The sequence below is a fragment of the Prionailurus bengalensis genome, chromosome B1 (genome assembly GCF_016509475.1).
Source record: "Prionailurus bengalensis isolate Pbe53 chromosome B1, Fcat_Pben_1.1_paternal_pri, whole genome shotgun sequence".
Taxonomy (NCBI): domain Eukaryota; kingdom Metazoa; phylum Chordata; class Mammalia; order Carnivora; family Felidae; genus Prionailurus; species Prionailurus bengalensis.
The window spans coordinates 25787691-25802782 of record NC_057344.1 but is presented as its reverse complement, the minus strand read 5'-3'; positions in this window follow the sequence as shown (position 1 = coordinate 25802782).

The window sequence follows — 15092 nt, the reverse complement described above, 5'->3', positions numbered from 1 at the left end:
AAGGCATCCAAATTGGGAAACCTAAACTTCTCTTCCTCCCCTCTTAATGACTGGGAACTAGATCGAAGGAATAGAACAACATACATATTTAAGGAAATGAAATAATATGCCTTATTGCCTTAAGATACCAAATGATTGCTGCTTTCTCACAATATTACCTCGTCATAGTCTTGGGTCACATGTAGGAAAAAAATAAGGTCCTGTAGCAAATTATGGTCACCATTGGGAAATCCATTTGCTCTGGTGTTCTTCACCAACAGAATGAGAGGTTCACAATGTTGACAGGTCTGGTATAAGACCTAAAATGAAGGCCCTATATTATGGACCACCTTGCCATCTGGTAAAATTGGGGGAGGGGGCTTGACTGTCCTAGTGGACCTCATGGATAAGGTCCCCAGCCAAATAACCATCCTTATCAAGGAAACCAGAGGCAGTTCCTGCTTATCTGGAAGGAATGGGTTTCAGTCATCTGTCAACTGGCAGAATTATTCAAACAAGCCACCGAGGGAACCAGGTGCCATCCCACTCTCTCAACACTACGAAGTCTGCCTGTCACAGCCCTTAGCTACTCATTCTGTTCCTGTGTGGTCCCGCATGACATCAGTGTCCTCCTCTAGGCCGTGAGTATATGTGACTCACGATTCTTCTGCGGGTCTCATCTGTCCAGTATCCATGTCCTATGTTTGGCCATCCCTATAACCCTAGGGCGTAGGAGGTAAATTAAAACATGTTTCATTCACTGACTAGGATCTTTGTTAAAACAAAACAAACCTCTATACGTCTAAATAAAATATGCCTGGGAGTAATTTTAGAAGGCATTGGAACTCAAGTCTTTTTTCACCAACAACAAGACCAAGGTCAAAAAAAGTGACCAACTCGGATACTTTCTTTTCATCATAGACTGTCCTTGTGATAGATCGGCAGTAAGAACAGAACTGGCCAATTATACAGTGTCTGCAAGGGCCACAGGTTATCATGGCCACAGCGAGCCCAGAAATTAGTCAATATGGGATAAAGGAGGGAGACATCATTTCTCAGGAAGCAAGCTAAGCAAATACAAGAAACAAGCCTACCCAAATTTATGTGTAGGTTAGGAGTATGATTCATAGCTGTTGCTTCCTTAACCACACATAAGAGCTAAGCTCCCAAGGGGCGGGCAGCACAGCAGACATCAGGGCTCCAGAAGAAGGTGTGAGTGGGAAAGAAGGGAAGAGGGAGGGGGTGTGTCACTGAGTCAGTGTTCTGACCCAACTGCACATGCCCAGTAGGGGCACAGGGGCTCTTCGTGATTTCTGCCCAGGGATGGTTTCCACCCGTAAGTGACTGGTGGCAAAGCAATGAAGGTCCACTCAGGCTTATGTTATATGAAGAATGGCCTGGGGCGCCTGGGTGGCTCCCGTGGTTAAGCGTCCAACTCTTGATTTTGGCTCGGGTCATGATCTTATGGTTTGTAGGCTCAAGTCCTATGTCGGGCTCCGTGCTGACAGTGTGGAGCCTGCTTGGGATTCTCTTTCTCCCTCTCTCTCTCTGCCCTCCCCCCCCCCCCCCGTCTCTCTCAAAATAAATAAACTTAAAAAAAAAAAAAAAAAGGATGGCCTGGGAGGTGAGGCCAGCAAGAACGAGAAAGCGGCCTTGGACCTACCAAAGGCAGCGCTGTGGCTGAGGGGCTTCCTCTGCTCATGTTTGCGAGAGAGCTCCTTCACAGTGCCCCCCTGGAGTGGACCATGAAGGCTGGTGTGCACATCATCAAATGCAGCGGGCTGTTCTATTATCAAAGTAGCTACCACTTATTAGCTACTGTGTGCCAGGCCCTGCTACCTTATCTCCTTTAATCTGCTAACCACTCTTTTGAGATAGGTACTATCCCACATTTTATCCATGAGGAAACCGCAGTTAAGTAATTTCTTCAGTGTTGCACAGCTAACAAGAGGTGGAGTCTAGATTCAAACCCGGAGCCACGGTTCTTCATAGCAACCAGGATGCGTCTGGGCATTTCTGGGGAGAAGGAACTAGAGAGACGGAGTGGCTCTCTAGGACAATCATCTCCAAGTACAAGGTTAACAAAGAGACATGGCTTTACTACAGACACAATTTTGCATTAGAGAAAGAAATCAACCAGGTGTCCCATAAGCATAAACCATTAGGGCCTAGTTGGAATACAGATGGATCTACGTAGGAAGTGACAAGCCAGTTAAGACGGAATAGATGCATAACCACGCTGTGTATTTTGATGCCATTTTCTAAACAGCTTGCAACTTATTGTACCAATTTATCAGAGTAGTGCTTTGTGTTGCGTATAAAGCACAATTCAAAACATGCGTGCTCTGGCATCGATCAGCAACCCGGGCCGCGTTGGTTGCGTGTTTATTTCTCCTTTCCTTACGTAAGCATGTTTACATAACATCAATACCCAGAGCAGCAGCCAGATGATGTTATGCTAACTGATGGGAACAGAAAAGTACTGCAGAGCTCAGCACTTTAGGACAGCGCTGCCTTCCGATGGTATCTAGTAATGAGAAACTCTCCACCTGGAGAACATACCTCTTGGAGATGTGCACTCAGTTCATTTACTTTTACTGCCTCTCTTGTAAAAGAGAGCCTGTCTTTAATTCCCATTGATTAGTTAGGGTTTGATTTAAGCCACGATAAAATCCCCTGGAGCTTAAAAGAACTGACCTGGCTGAATATGTGGTGACCTTCGTGAAGATCTCTTATAAAAATTCATTGCGATGACATATTTTAGACATAATGATTTATAAGGGTATTTACAGAGCTTACTGGCAGGTCTGAAGGATTCCCTTGTCAAGTATGTAATCTGAGCTACATGCCTGATAATTGTGTTAGTTCCGAAAAGTATTTACATGGCCATGAAATCACTGTTTTTGGGGACACTCTCTTCCAACCAGATTAGGTTAGTTCCCCTCACTCCCTCACCACTTACTTTAATTAGTATTTATGCACACTATATAAATATATAATTGTTTGTACATATCTGCTCTACGGCCTCTAATTTGCTTTGATCCCTTTTTATTACATTGAAAAAAAATTTTTTCAGATGCATTTATGTCTCCCTCCTCTCCAAGTCTCAAAAGTCCTAGTTGAATATTCTGAGCATTGTGGACGCACACTACAGGATTTCGTCTGGCAGTACGAGTTCCAAAGCAATTAACGATCTCGAAGCTTTGCAAGCCTCTCATAGGAATCGAACCAAACTGACTCTTCCCAGATACAAGTGATCTCTTGGGTAGTTTCTTGTCTTAGAGTAAAAACACTTCCAATTACTTGTTTATGTAATCAAATGGCCACATGCTCCTCAGAGAACCCACATTAGAAGGAAATTCAGCATCTAAACAAGGATTCATTTGTAAAAGATCTTCCTGCATCTACAGGCCAAAGATAGTTTAAATGTATATGCTGCTTCTATGTTATTTACCTACTAATGTACCTAGTTTCCTATTTACATTATTTTTCTCAGCCTTTTTGCTCAGAGCTATCTGTGACATTTGATTTTCCCAGTCTATCCCTATAAATATTCCTAGAGCTCTTTTGTATGCATTGGTTACCTGACAGGTGTTTCTTAGTTAAGAAAATCAGATATATAGGGGGCGCCTGGGTGGCTCGGTTGGCTTAGCATCCAACTCTTGATTAAGGCTCAGGTCATGATCTCAAGGTTGTAAGATCAAACCCCACATTGCACTCTGTGCTGACAGCATGGAGCCTGCTTGGAATTTTTTGTCTCTCCCTTCTCTCTGCCCCTCCCCCTCTCGCTCTCTCTCAAAAATAAACATTAAAAAAAAAAAAGAATTTGACTAAAAAAACCCAAAAAATAAAATCAGGTATATTAAAGTCTGAACTTCTCTAATGGTTAAATTGGGAGGGATTTTTTTTTTTTTTTTTTTACATTACGAAGGATTTTTCTCTTTACTAAAGGGACCAGGTATTGAGCCCATCTGTGAGATAGAAAGAGTTCTCCGAATGACAACACGACAATGTGAAAGTACTTACTGCCACTGAACCGTGCACTTAAAAGTGACTGAGATGGTCATTTTCGGTGTATTGCACCACAATTAAAAAATATATATTATGGAGTTACGGCGTGCTTGCATGGTGCTAAATGCCATGGCCATGGCATTGAGTTCTCTTCACTGACCACGTGGCCCTTCTGCTCTAGTGGGATTGTCTAGTGCACTGACCAAGTAATGCAACAAATGTGGCCTTGTGCTCTGAAACATACATTGCTACAATCAAATATCTAGCAGTGGAGACCTAATTTACACACAGGGGCTCAGAGGAGGCCTGACATCAGGAGGGACATTAACATGAGATGTGTGTAGCCATCGGAAGCGTGCAGGGAAGGGCTTCACCATCAAGGGATCGGCGTGGGCAAAGGATCTAAGGTGGGAAAGAATTCAGTGTATTTGAGCAACTGACAAAAGGCCAGTGTGGCTGAAGAAATGCAGGGGTGGAGAAAAATGTGAAATGATAAGAAATTGGAAAGGAGTCAGAATCCAGATCTTGCAGGTAAGAGGGATTTGGAGTTTATTCCAAGTGAAAGGAAAGCCCACCAAAAGGTTTTAAGTTGGGGACTGATGTGATCTTATTTATAGAAAACAACAACAACAACAACAACAAAAAAAAACCAATCCCGACTGTAGTAAAGATAATGCGTCAAAGAGGGAAAGTAGAAACAATAAATGAGGAAATATTTGAGTCTAAAAATATAATTTGCCTTTATTTATTTATTTATCTATTTATTTTTAAAGTTTATTTATTTATTTTGAGAGAGAGTGTGCACAAGGGAGGGGCAGAGAGAGAGAGGGAAAGAGAGAATCCCAAGCAGGCTCTATGCTGTCAGAGTGGAGCCCGATGTGGGGCTCGATCTCATGAACTGTGAGATCATGACCTGAGCCAAAACCAGGAGTCAGATGCTTAACCGACTGAACCACCCAAGCGCCCCTAAATTGTCCTTTATTTTTATTTTATTTTATTTTATTTTATTTTATTTTTTTAACGTTTATTTTTGAGACAGGGAGAGACAGAGCATAAACGGGGGAGGGTCAGAGAGAGAAGGAGACACAGAATCTGAAACAGGCTCCAGGCTCTGAGCTGTCAGCACAGAGCCCGACGCGGGGCTCAAACTCACGGACCGCGAGATCATGACCTGAGCCGAAGTCGGACGCTTAACCGACTGAGCCACCCAGGCGCCCCCTAAATTGTCCTTTAAAACACAAAGGGCATTAAATGTTTCAGGTAAAATAAATGCAACGTACATCCACTGATAATTGTTTCACTATATGCATCTGATTTTTTTTTCTTGCTTTTTCTACTCTGCTACTCTTTAACTTGCTTTCTCTTGTATTTTTCCTGAATTTTTAGGGGATGTTTTTTGACCAAAGAGGTCATTTATGGTAAAGCTATAACCTATAGGCCGTCTAACATGACTCATAGGTAATGTGTCACTATTGTTGTTATTTAATTAATATGGTAAGAACACTCTAAACAATATTTCATTGGCTCAAAACATGTTCTAAAGTACTGTTTCTTGTCTTACCATCCGAGGTCAATGTTGTCTTCCCTTTCATCTTATTTGAAACATCCAATTCTTCCCTGGCTGATGAGCATCAAATTGGAGGTTCGTGAAGAAACAGCACGTCTCTGGAACAGGCCACGTACTCCAAGAGGTGTCCGCTTCAATACTAAAAACAAACAAACAAACAAACAAATAAATAAATAAATATTTAATACCGGAATCACCAAAACCAAGGCCTGGTGGAAAACACACATGGAATGAGGACCGAACTCCCATGACCAATAGTGAAAATGAAGGTGCATTGAGAAGATGCAGGTGGCACTGTTTCCCTCACTCCCTCTTCAGTCTTCACTTCAAAGAGCAAAAATCACCTAAAGTATAAGAAAATACCTCATGATGGAACAGGACGCAAAACCCGCAGGCTGTACACAGCAGAATACAGGACTTGTGTCCCTATCCGCAGCCTTGTGGTTTGGCAGGTAGCCTACGCACTGTCATCCTACCTACGGGAGTCCCACCCTCTTCTCCAAGCCTATGTCTCTCCAGATCCAGCCACTCACAGGAAATAACTGCGATGGGAAGGAAGAGAAGGAGGAGAATGTATATTGGTTTAAGTATGTTCACTGCTGAAACAAATAAACGCTGACATTTCAGTTGATACAGTAGAGCTTTTCCCTCCCTCGCACAGTAGTCAAAATTGAGTTGCAAGATGGTGATGAGGAGGTGAGGCAAGGTCTGCGCACAGCGATTCAGGGATCCAAGGTGCCACAGGCTCTGCCCTCTGAAATATGTGGCTTCTTGAGGAGAAAGGTAGGGGGAATGGGAAGCAGTTCAGAGGGTGTAAAGTCAACAGTTATACAAGATGTATAAATTCTAGGGCTCCATCGTACAGCCTCGAGTCAACAATGTGGTATTGTGCACCTTGAAATGTATTAAGAGGGTAGATCTCACGTGAAGTGTTTTGTTTTGTTTTTAAAGTTTATTTACTTATTTTCAGAGGGAGAAAGAGAGCGGGGGAAGGGCATAGAGAGAGACAGAGAGAATCCCAAGCAGGCTCCAGACCAGCTATGCAGAGCCCCACATGGGGCTTGAACTCATGAACCGTGAGTCACGACCTGGGCTGAAACCAAGAGTTGGACGCTTAACCGACTGAGCCACCCAGGCACCCCACATGTGAAGTGTTCTTATCACACACACACACACACACACACAAACACACAAGCAAAAGGACACATGGAAACCTTCTGAGGTGATGGATATGCTTTGGGATTTTTTTTGAAGGATATGTTTATTATATATTGTGTTGGTATCACAGATGTGTGTGTAAGCCCATGCTTATCAAATTGTACACATCTGTCATAGGCAGTCTTTTGAATATCAATTATACCTCAATAAAAACATGTGGCTTCTATTGTTTCCCAACAGCCAGTGAGCAGAGGTGGGAAGGGAGAGTGGGCTGCACAGGGAAGCTGTTGCTCGGTCAGACCTAGGAGCACTAGACATCACTTCCACTCATTCCTCTGGCTAGAATCCAAACTGCAAGGGAACTGAGATAGGTAGACTGGCCTGTGTCCAGGGAGAAGAGGAGACCGGCCACCTCCGTCGCTTTGAGAAGGGCTATGGTTCTTGTGCATAAAGAGCTCAAAGGGTAGGAGTAGAAAATGCAACCCTGGAAACTGTTTTATGTAGTCATTTTCTCACACAGAGAATGAGAAATTGGGGACGGAAAAAATAATTTTTTATTTTGCAGTAGATGAAGAGCAGTTAGAAATCTGAAATAGCTATCACCTTGTCTCCCCTAATAATCTAAGCAGGGAATTCATTCATTATCTACATTCAGGGTCAGGGAACAACAGCGATTCGTCTATGGTATGTTTCTATTGGCAAACACTGAATGAGTCTCTACTGATTACAAGTAAAGTCAAAAACTAAATAGGGCTTATAAAAATTTTTCCTGCAAAAAATGAAAGGAAGGGCACCCCAGTGGCTCAGTCGGTTAAGCCTCTGACCTCGACTCAGGTTATGATCTTAACAGTTTATGAGTTTGAGCCCTGCATCGGGCTCTGTGCTGACAGTTCAGAGCCTGGAGCCTGCGTTGGATTCTGTGCCTCCTTCTCTCTCTGCCCCTCCCCCACCCGTGCTCTCTCTCTCTCTCTCTCTCTCTCTCTGTCTGTCTCTCAAAAATGAACAAATGTTAAAAAAAAAAAGAAGAAAAGAAAAAAATGAAAGGAAATATCACAGGAAGACAAATGAAAGACAAACTTCTGAACACGATTTATTGTAGAAACTAGGAGCAAAACACCCTTAGTTGCACGAGAGACAGCAAAGCTTCTAGGAAATGAAAGTTGTGGAAGAAATAAATAGCCCAAGATGAGAGAACTGTAACATAGAGGAAAGGGGGAGAGGGTCATTAATGGCACAGGGAAGGCCTGAAAGGGCACTAAGAACGCAACAGGAAAATGAAAATCATCTTTGGAAGTGCGGAGGGCACAACTGGAGTGGAAGACAATGAATTAGGCCCATGGAAACACACTTGCATTATCACAGAACAAAAATAAGGTGGATAGATGTGAAAAGAGGTCAAGAAAGAGAACTGAGCTCGTCACGCAGGTGAGTTGGTTTTGGAAAAAAGGCCTGAAAAAAATACTTGTCGAAGGCGATTGCATAGCTGTAAGTGGCGATTAAGAGCCATTTAATTCCAGGTAAACGTGAAGCAAAAGATACAAAGAGACACATCCTGGAACATATTTTGAATTATAAGGATAGAAAAAAATATAAGTCCTACCCAGGTCAAAAGACAAGCCACCTACAAAACAAAGGGAAAGCAGGTAAGATTCACCTGCCTCTTCACCTGCGGACAGCTGGCAATGAGAAGAAACTCCTATATCCTATGAAGACAAAATCATTTGAGATCCAGCTTGTCGTAGTCAGCCAAACTGTATTGTACATAAACTGTAGTGAACATAAAGATATATTCAGAAATGCAGCAACTTCAAAAATGTATCATTCACGTCCTGTTTTGGAAAAAAAACATTCCTCGACAATACAATCAAACTGACTAATAATGAAGCAAAATCAAGAACTCAGGGACGGGGGAAACGAAGGTGCAGGAGCGCTTGGGGTGAGCACCAAAAGTGGTTTCATGTCGCATTAAATCATCTTATTTTTTTTATTATTGTTTAAAGTTTACTTCTTTATTCTGAGAGTGAGAGAGAGAGAAAGTAAGCAGGGGAGAGGCAGAGAGAGAGAGGAAGAGAGAGAATCCCAACCAGGCTCCCCGCTGTCAGCACGGAGCTCCATGCAGGGCTCAAACACACAAACCGTGAGATCCTGACCTGAGCTGAAATCAAGAGTCGGATGCTTAACCGACTGAGCCACCCAGGTGCCCCCTTTTTTTTTACGTATTTTTTAGTTTTTTATAAATCTTAATGCTCTCCTAAATCCTGCTGCAAATGAAATTTTATCAGAATGTTTCTTGGAAGACAAAGTAGGTAGGGTTAAAATCCTCTCATTTATTTAATATACACCCTGCCCCTTCTCTATCCCTGCAGCAGCCTCTCGGGCACCTCTCTGGAGGTTCTCAGGAGACACTGAAGATCACGGGCTCTTAGACCAGTCATCTGGTACTTAATTATGTACTGCCTTGTCCTTGTCCAAGATGACACCAGATCTTCTTCTGGGGTGTTTTTCCTCACAACAATCCTGACACCAAATGTGTGGGCTTTTTCCCACACCAACAACCAGTTCTCCAAGTCTCTGGACACCAACTGGGTGTCCTACAATTCAACTCAGTTCTGATACTGCCTGGAGGTAGTATTAGACTGCACAGGGTAAAAGTTCAGTCCCATAAGGCTGCCCTCATTTAAATGCCAGGTGCAAGTTCCAGGGTGCCTCTTGCACATCCAACCGACTGGCTATAAATCAGGGATTCCCGTGAATTTGCTACAGAGAATGCGAGGAAACCCTTTCCCTACACTTACCAGTTGAGCATAAAGGAGACAACTCAGGAAAAGCCAGATGGAAGAGATTCATGGGGCGACGTATAACCGTGGGGGTGGGGCTTCCACGCCGGCTCTCAGGGTGCCACCCTCACGTTATCTTGACACATCCCCCAACCCGGAAGTTCTGCGGATCATGCCATTTAGGAATTTGTGTGGAGATTTCACTACATAGGATGAAATCATTGAACTCAATCTCCAGCCCCTCTCTTCTCTCTGCATGTCCTGGGGCTGAGGATGAGAGTTCCAACCGTCCCATCACACGGTTCCGGGCAACCAGCCCCCATCCCATAGCTAGCTAGGCACCTACCAAGAGCCACTTGATCAACATAAACCCCTGTGGTTGAAAGGGGCTTGTTATGAATAACAGAAACACTCCTATCACTCAGAATATTCCAAGGGTTTTAGAGGCTCTGTCAGGAACCATTGATAAAGAGCAAATATACAATCCTTATTATATCAGACTTCTCATAGTTTCATGTGTATTATTTTATTATTGCTTTTTGTTTGATTCTTGCATGCTTGTGGTCTGAGTTCACTCATGAATGTGGCAGGAGAAAATATCTTAAAGCACTGAATAATACAAAGAGTGCACACAGAGTAGGCATACAATCAAAATCAATATAGCCTGCAAGCTAGTCAGGAAACCAAAGGCAGGGGCTCTGTGTGCAGTGTATTTCCTGTGTTTTCCACAGTTTGTCAATTACTTGGAAGAAGGAATAGAATTGGCACATAGAAGACATAGCCCAGCGAGGTAACTGTGGAAGTTAGCACCTATTCACATGTTTCTCTACTTTTTTAAAGAGTCAAGTAGGACCACTGTTTGTTCTTCTATGGACCCTCCCCCCTTTTTTTTAAAGGGAGCTCTATGCGGAAATTGAACTCATACTCTGAGATTAAGAGTCACATGCTCTACTGACTGAATCAGCCAGCCACCCCTGGACCCCATATTTAAGATGATTTTATCCACCAGGCTAACTGCAGTATACTAAGTAATGGCTTTCCCAATTTTAGGCAATGTAGATATGGATCATGCATTCACAATAGGGGCAAAAATTAGTTCTTATGGACTGAGTGAAAATATCTTACTCTTAATCAAAAAGCACAGATATATAGATATGTGGGTATATATACAGCACATAAGAACATTCAATATATCTGTGGTATTAAAATTTCATGAGGGGTAACTAGGGAAAAAATGTCGAAAAATACCCTTAGGGAGATGACAATAAAAAAAAATGGTAATGATGTTCTGCTATAAATGACTTTCTTTAAAAAGTTTATTTATTTTTGTAAGTAGTCTCTACCCCAACATAGGGCTTGGACTCACGACCCCAAGATCAAGAGTCGTATGCTCTTCCAACTGAGCCAGCCAAGCGCCCCAAATGACTTCTGATCAGAACTTTTGATCTGTGTGACCTTACCAGTGTTATCACATTCAGTTGGAATTTCAATCAAAAGCAAATAAATGCCATATCTTAGCTTGTGGGTAAATGTAATTGTTCATTAAACAGTGAGCACTTTGCCAGGCAACTTTCTAGAATACAAAACGCTCAGAATATAGAAAGATAAAAACTTAATCCTGCCTCTATAGAGCTTGCATTCTAGTTGGGAGAGAGAGAGACAGCAAACTAATAAAAATATTTATAATATATCAACCGATGATAAAGTATTAGAGGAAAAATAAAGCAAGATATTGACAGAGAGAAAGGGTGTGCTGTTTCATATAAGGTGACCAGAGAAGGTTCCCTTTGGTGAGATGACATTTGAGTAGAATCCTGAAGGCGTTGAGGCAGAAACTTTTGGGATAACTGGAAGAAGAATGTTCTAGGTAGAGAGAACAGAAGTACAAAGAACCTGAGGGAGGAGTGGCTCAGCATGTTGGAAGTATAATAAATAGCAACAGAGTGAGCAAAAGGAATGAGCAGGAGCTAGAATCAGAGTAGCAGCTAAGAGGGAGAGGTCGGGGATGTAACGAAATCACAAAACTGGGTGAGATGGCAAGCCTTTGAAAAGTCTGAACAGAGGCACTTGTGATGTGATTTCCATCTTCAGAGATTACGGTGTCTGCCTTGTAGAGACCAGACCTTAGTTCGATGAGCTTAGAAAAAAGGAGACCTATTGGAAGGCCACTGTAATAGTCCAAGCAAGAAATGGCGAGGGCTGGACACGGGTATTCAGATTTGGGACATATTTTACAACATGCATTTTTGGAAAATCCAAAACAGCTCAAGATCCCCACACTGAAAGATTCATACTGGGAAATACAATATCATCCCAAAGTTCTAGGTCTTATTTAGGGGAAATCTTTGTATGTGTTTAAAAAAAAAAAACTCTTCCTGGGTATGGTAGTTCTTCAGGTTGGCAAAAAGCAAATCACCGAACCTCCTATTTTCTTTTATAAGAAAAGTGTGTTTGTAGCTGGACCGGATTTTTATTCGGGCAAGGAGTGGCCCTCATTAAAGACAAGCGTTGTATGTTTTGTTACACAGATGTCCTTTATTTTCTGAAGCTGTCAACAACATTTCCATGATGGCAAGTGGTCTAGGTTGATGTAACCTGAGATATTATGTAATATTTGAAGTGCATTTGTATTTCCGGAGCTCAGAAAGTACATAATGAGCATTAATGAGTCTTCCCATGCAATTTTTAGCTCGCTCCTGGCATTGATCAACTGTGATGCTGAGTGTGGTGAAACTTTCTTCCAGATAAAAAATCCGACTTTGGCCCTGAAGTCTGTTTTTCTGATGGCTATTAATCAATTTTGCAAGCTGCCTCACATTCTTTTTGGAGACAGGCTGTCATAAATAAGTAAAAATAGTCGTTGGTTGGTCCGGAAGTGGGGAAGCGCGAGTTCGCATGCCTGCCAGGCAGACTGGCTGGACATATTTATGCACATGGAAAGGACTGACGCGCTTCTGTGGTCACGTGGGTCACACTGCTCGCATATGGCCCTCTTCTCCGTCTAACAAAGGGTTGTAAACAGCATGTAATCCAAGAGGCTGCTATCAAAACAAATTCATTTCACGAAATGGGAGCTGTCCCTTCGCTTTGGCAATGACCGGAGATCACTGGTTAGGGTTTTTACAGCACATTTTCATAATGGGCCTGTGTCCCTTATAAAGAGTAGGATTTCCAGGAGAAAAAATTCACGAGGCTTTTTAAACAGAGATGCACACTGGCTTCCTCATCGTCGAGTGCAAATAAATCATATGGCTAAGCAATAGGTATGTAAACATATATTGAGAAAATATTTATACTTTCTATCAAAGGTATTGTTTACCCTGTGCATGTTCAGAACATATTTCTAAGTGTTTACAAAAGGAAAAATCATGTGGCTTATCTCGCACCTCAGATACACTGGGAAAAAAGAGTGGGCAGGCCTGAGAATGGGAAACGATCATAAAATACTTAAATGACCCGAAGACCAGAAGGAAAGGACTAAGGTCAAACTCACATGGAAAGCAGTGCAACCAGTAAGCCACCAAAAGAAGGCTGTTTCTCAGATCCTGATTGGGAGTGCAGGGACGGGAGGTTTGGGGACCTAATTATTCATGGAAGGAATGCATTGGAATGCAAACTCCTGAAGAGAGAAGCCCATGAGGGAAGCCAGCAAGACAGTTGCCTCTTACATGTCAAGAATTGACATGTTTATGATCTTTGGGTAAGCACATGAAGGAAAGGAAGGGATGAAGGAAGAGAGGATAGTCCAAGCTTCTGGTATAACCCTGCTATGGCCACTAGAAACAGAAGACCACGAAAGCCACAAATCCTTAAACCTGAAGTCTATTCCAGCTCCAAAGGTAACATACCAGCTCCGAAGGTAACAAATCATGGGAGGGGTTTAAAATAGAATGGCCCTAGAATCTACAGCATGTAACGATTTTATCCATGAGTGATATGTGATATGTTTTGATTTGAAAGTGATCATCATAATGTGTCACATACGGTATAACTATATGTGTATATATCACTTACATATCTATATTAGTTATCTATGTCACATATAGTATAACTGCATATAGTGATACATGTCCATAATATATGTATGTATCTTTCACTACATATATCAGTTGTAACTTAAGAATCTCATAAGATTATATTAATAAGTAATTAAGCCACCTCACAGTTTATTTAGACTGGGTCTCATTGTTAAAAAGTTACTTCCAAAAACTAAATAGAAAATAACCCTTTTTTAAAGCAGCATGTGGGAGACAGAAAAAAATAATAAAAATCCCATTAGCATGAAGGCGGGGGGAGCAAGCACCAGTATTCATATTTTACAGACCCTTGAGAGCTCGAGACTGTTTTGAAAATCTCACACCCTTATCTCAAGAAGTCACTTTTGCTATGCACAGACCAAGACCTGGAACCCATTTACAATATCCAAAAACTTTAACGCGCCTTCTAACTAAGTTTGCATCTCAAAAGATCAAGTACAGTAAAAGCAGTTTTAAAGTCAGCAAGGCCCCACATATGCTTGGGAATCTTCTTTTTAAGCCTGGGTCTTAAGTAAATCTGTAACTATTTGTGGTTGTTTATGTCCTTATATGGAAAAAGAATGTATTTTGCTGGAGAAGAACAACAGTAATGAACTGGATTTATGGCTAACTTCTCTCAATTATCTTCTTCCACCAGACCTTAATCCCAGAATTTTCAGTGAAATAATGTTCCATTTCTAGAGACAGTTACCAGAAGTGCAAACACTACATAGGAAACAGATATTTCGTTTTTAGATCGCATATTGCAACATTCTAAACGCCTCCCATCTACCAAGAACTGGGCACTAAACTTCTTTCTGAGTGAGGAGGCCACTGAAGCAGTTAGGGATGACGGTAATCTCGTATTACTGTTGATTTCCAGATTTGGTAGCTGTCCTGCAGAGACCTAGGACAGTGCCTTGTTTTAGGGTAATGCACACTAAAGTGTTTATAGTTAATGGGTATCATGACTACAATTTACTCAAATGGCTCAGGGAAAAAAAACAGCAGAAAGAGAGAGAGAATGAGAGATCAAATGTAAAATGTTAATGACTAGGTGACAAATGAAAAAGCTTTTTGTGTTGTTCTTGTAACTTTTCTGTAAGTTTGAAATTATTTCAAATAAAAAGTAAACAAATACAAGAGACACAGTTTGAAGGGCCTGCGACTGGCCAAATTTTAGACTTCTTTGAAGTTCAAGAAAATTGTGACTTTAATAGTAACTCAATGAATAAATAAGAATCCATGAGTCTACAATAATAGGAAGGAAGGGAGGGAGGGGAGAGGGAGGGAGGAGGAAGGAAAGAAGAAAGGAAGGAAGAAAGGAAGGAAGGGAGGAGGGGAGGGAGGGAGAAAAACGAAGTGCTTACCACCACTAGAGCCTATTGTTATGCAAACATCTTACTCTGACATTTTTTAGTGAAAAAAATAAATAACCCTTTACCATGTCTTTTTGAGAGGAATTGTAATTATCATCAGTTGCTGGTGATAGAAAGGTTTTTTTCAGAAGAATGCCGGCTCATATATATTGAAGGAATGATAGACCAAAAATCACCATTTAACAACTGTTACTGGGTCGCTCAG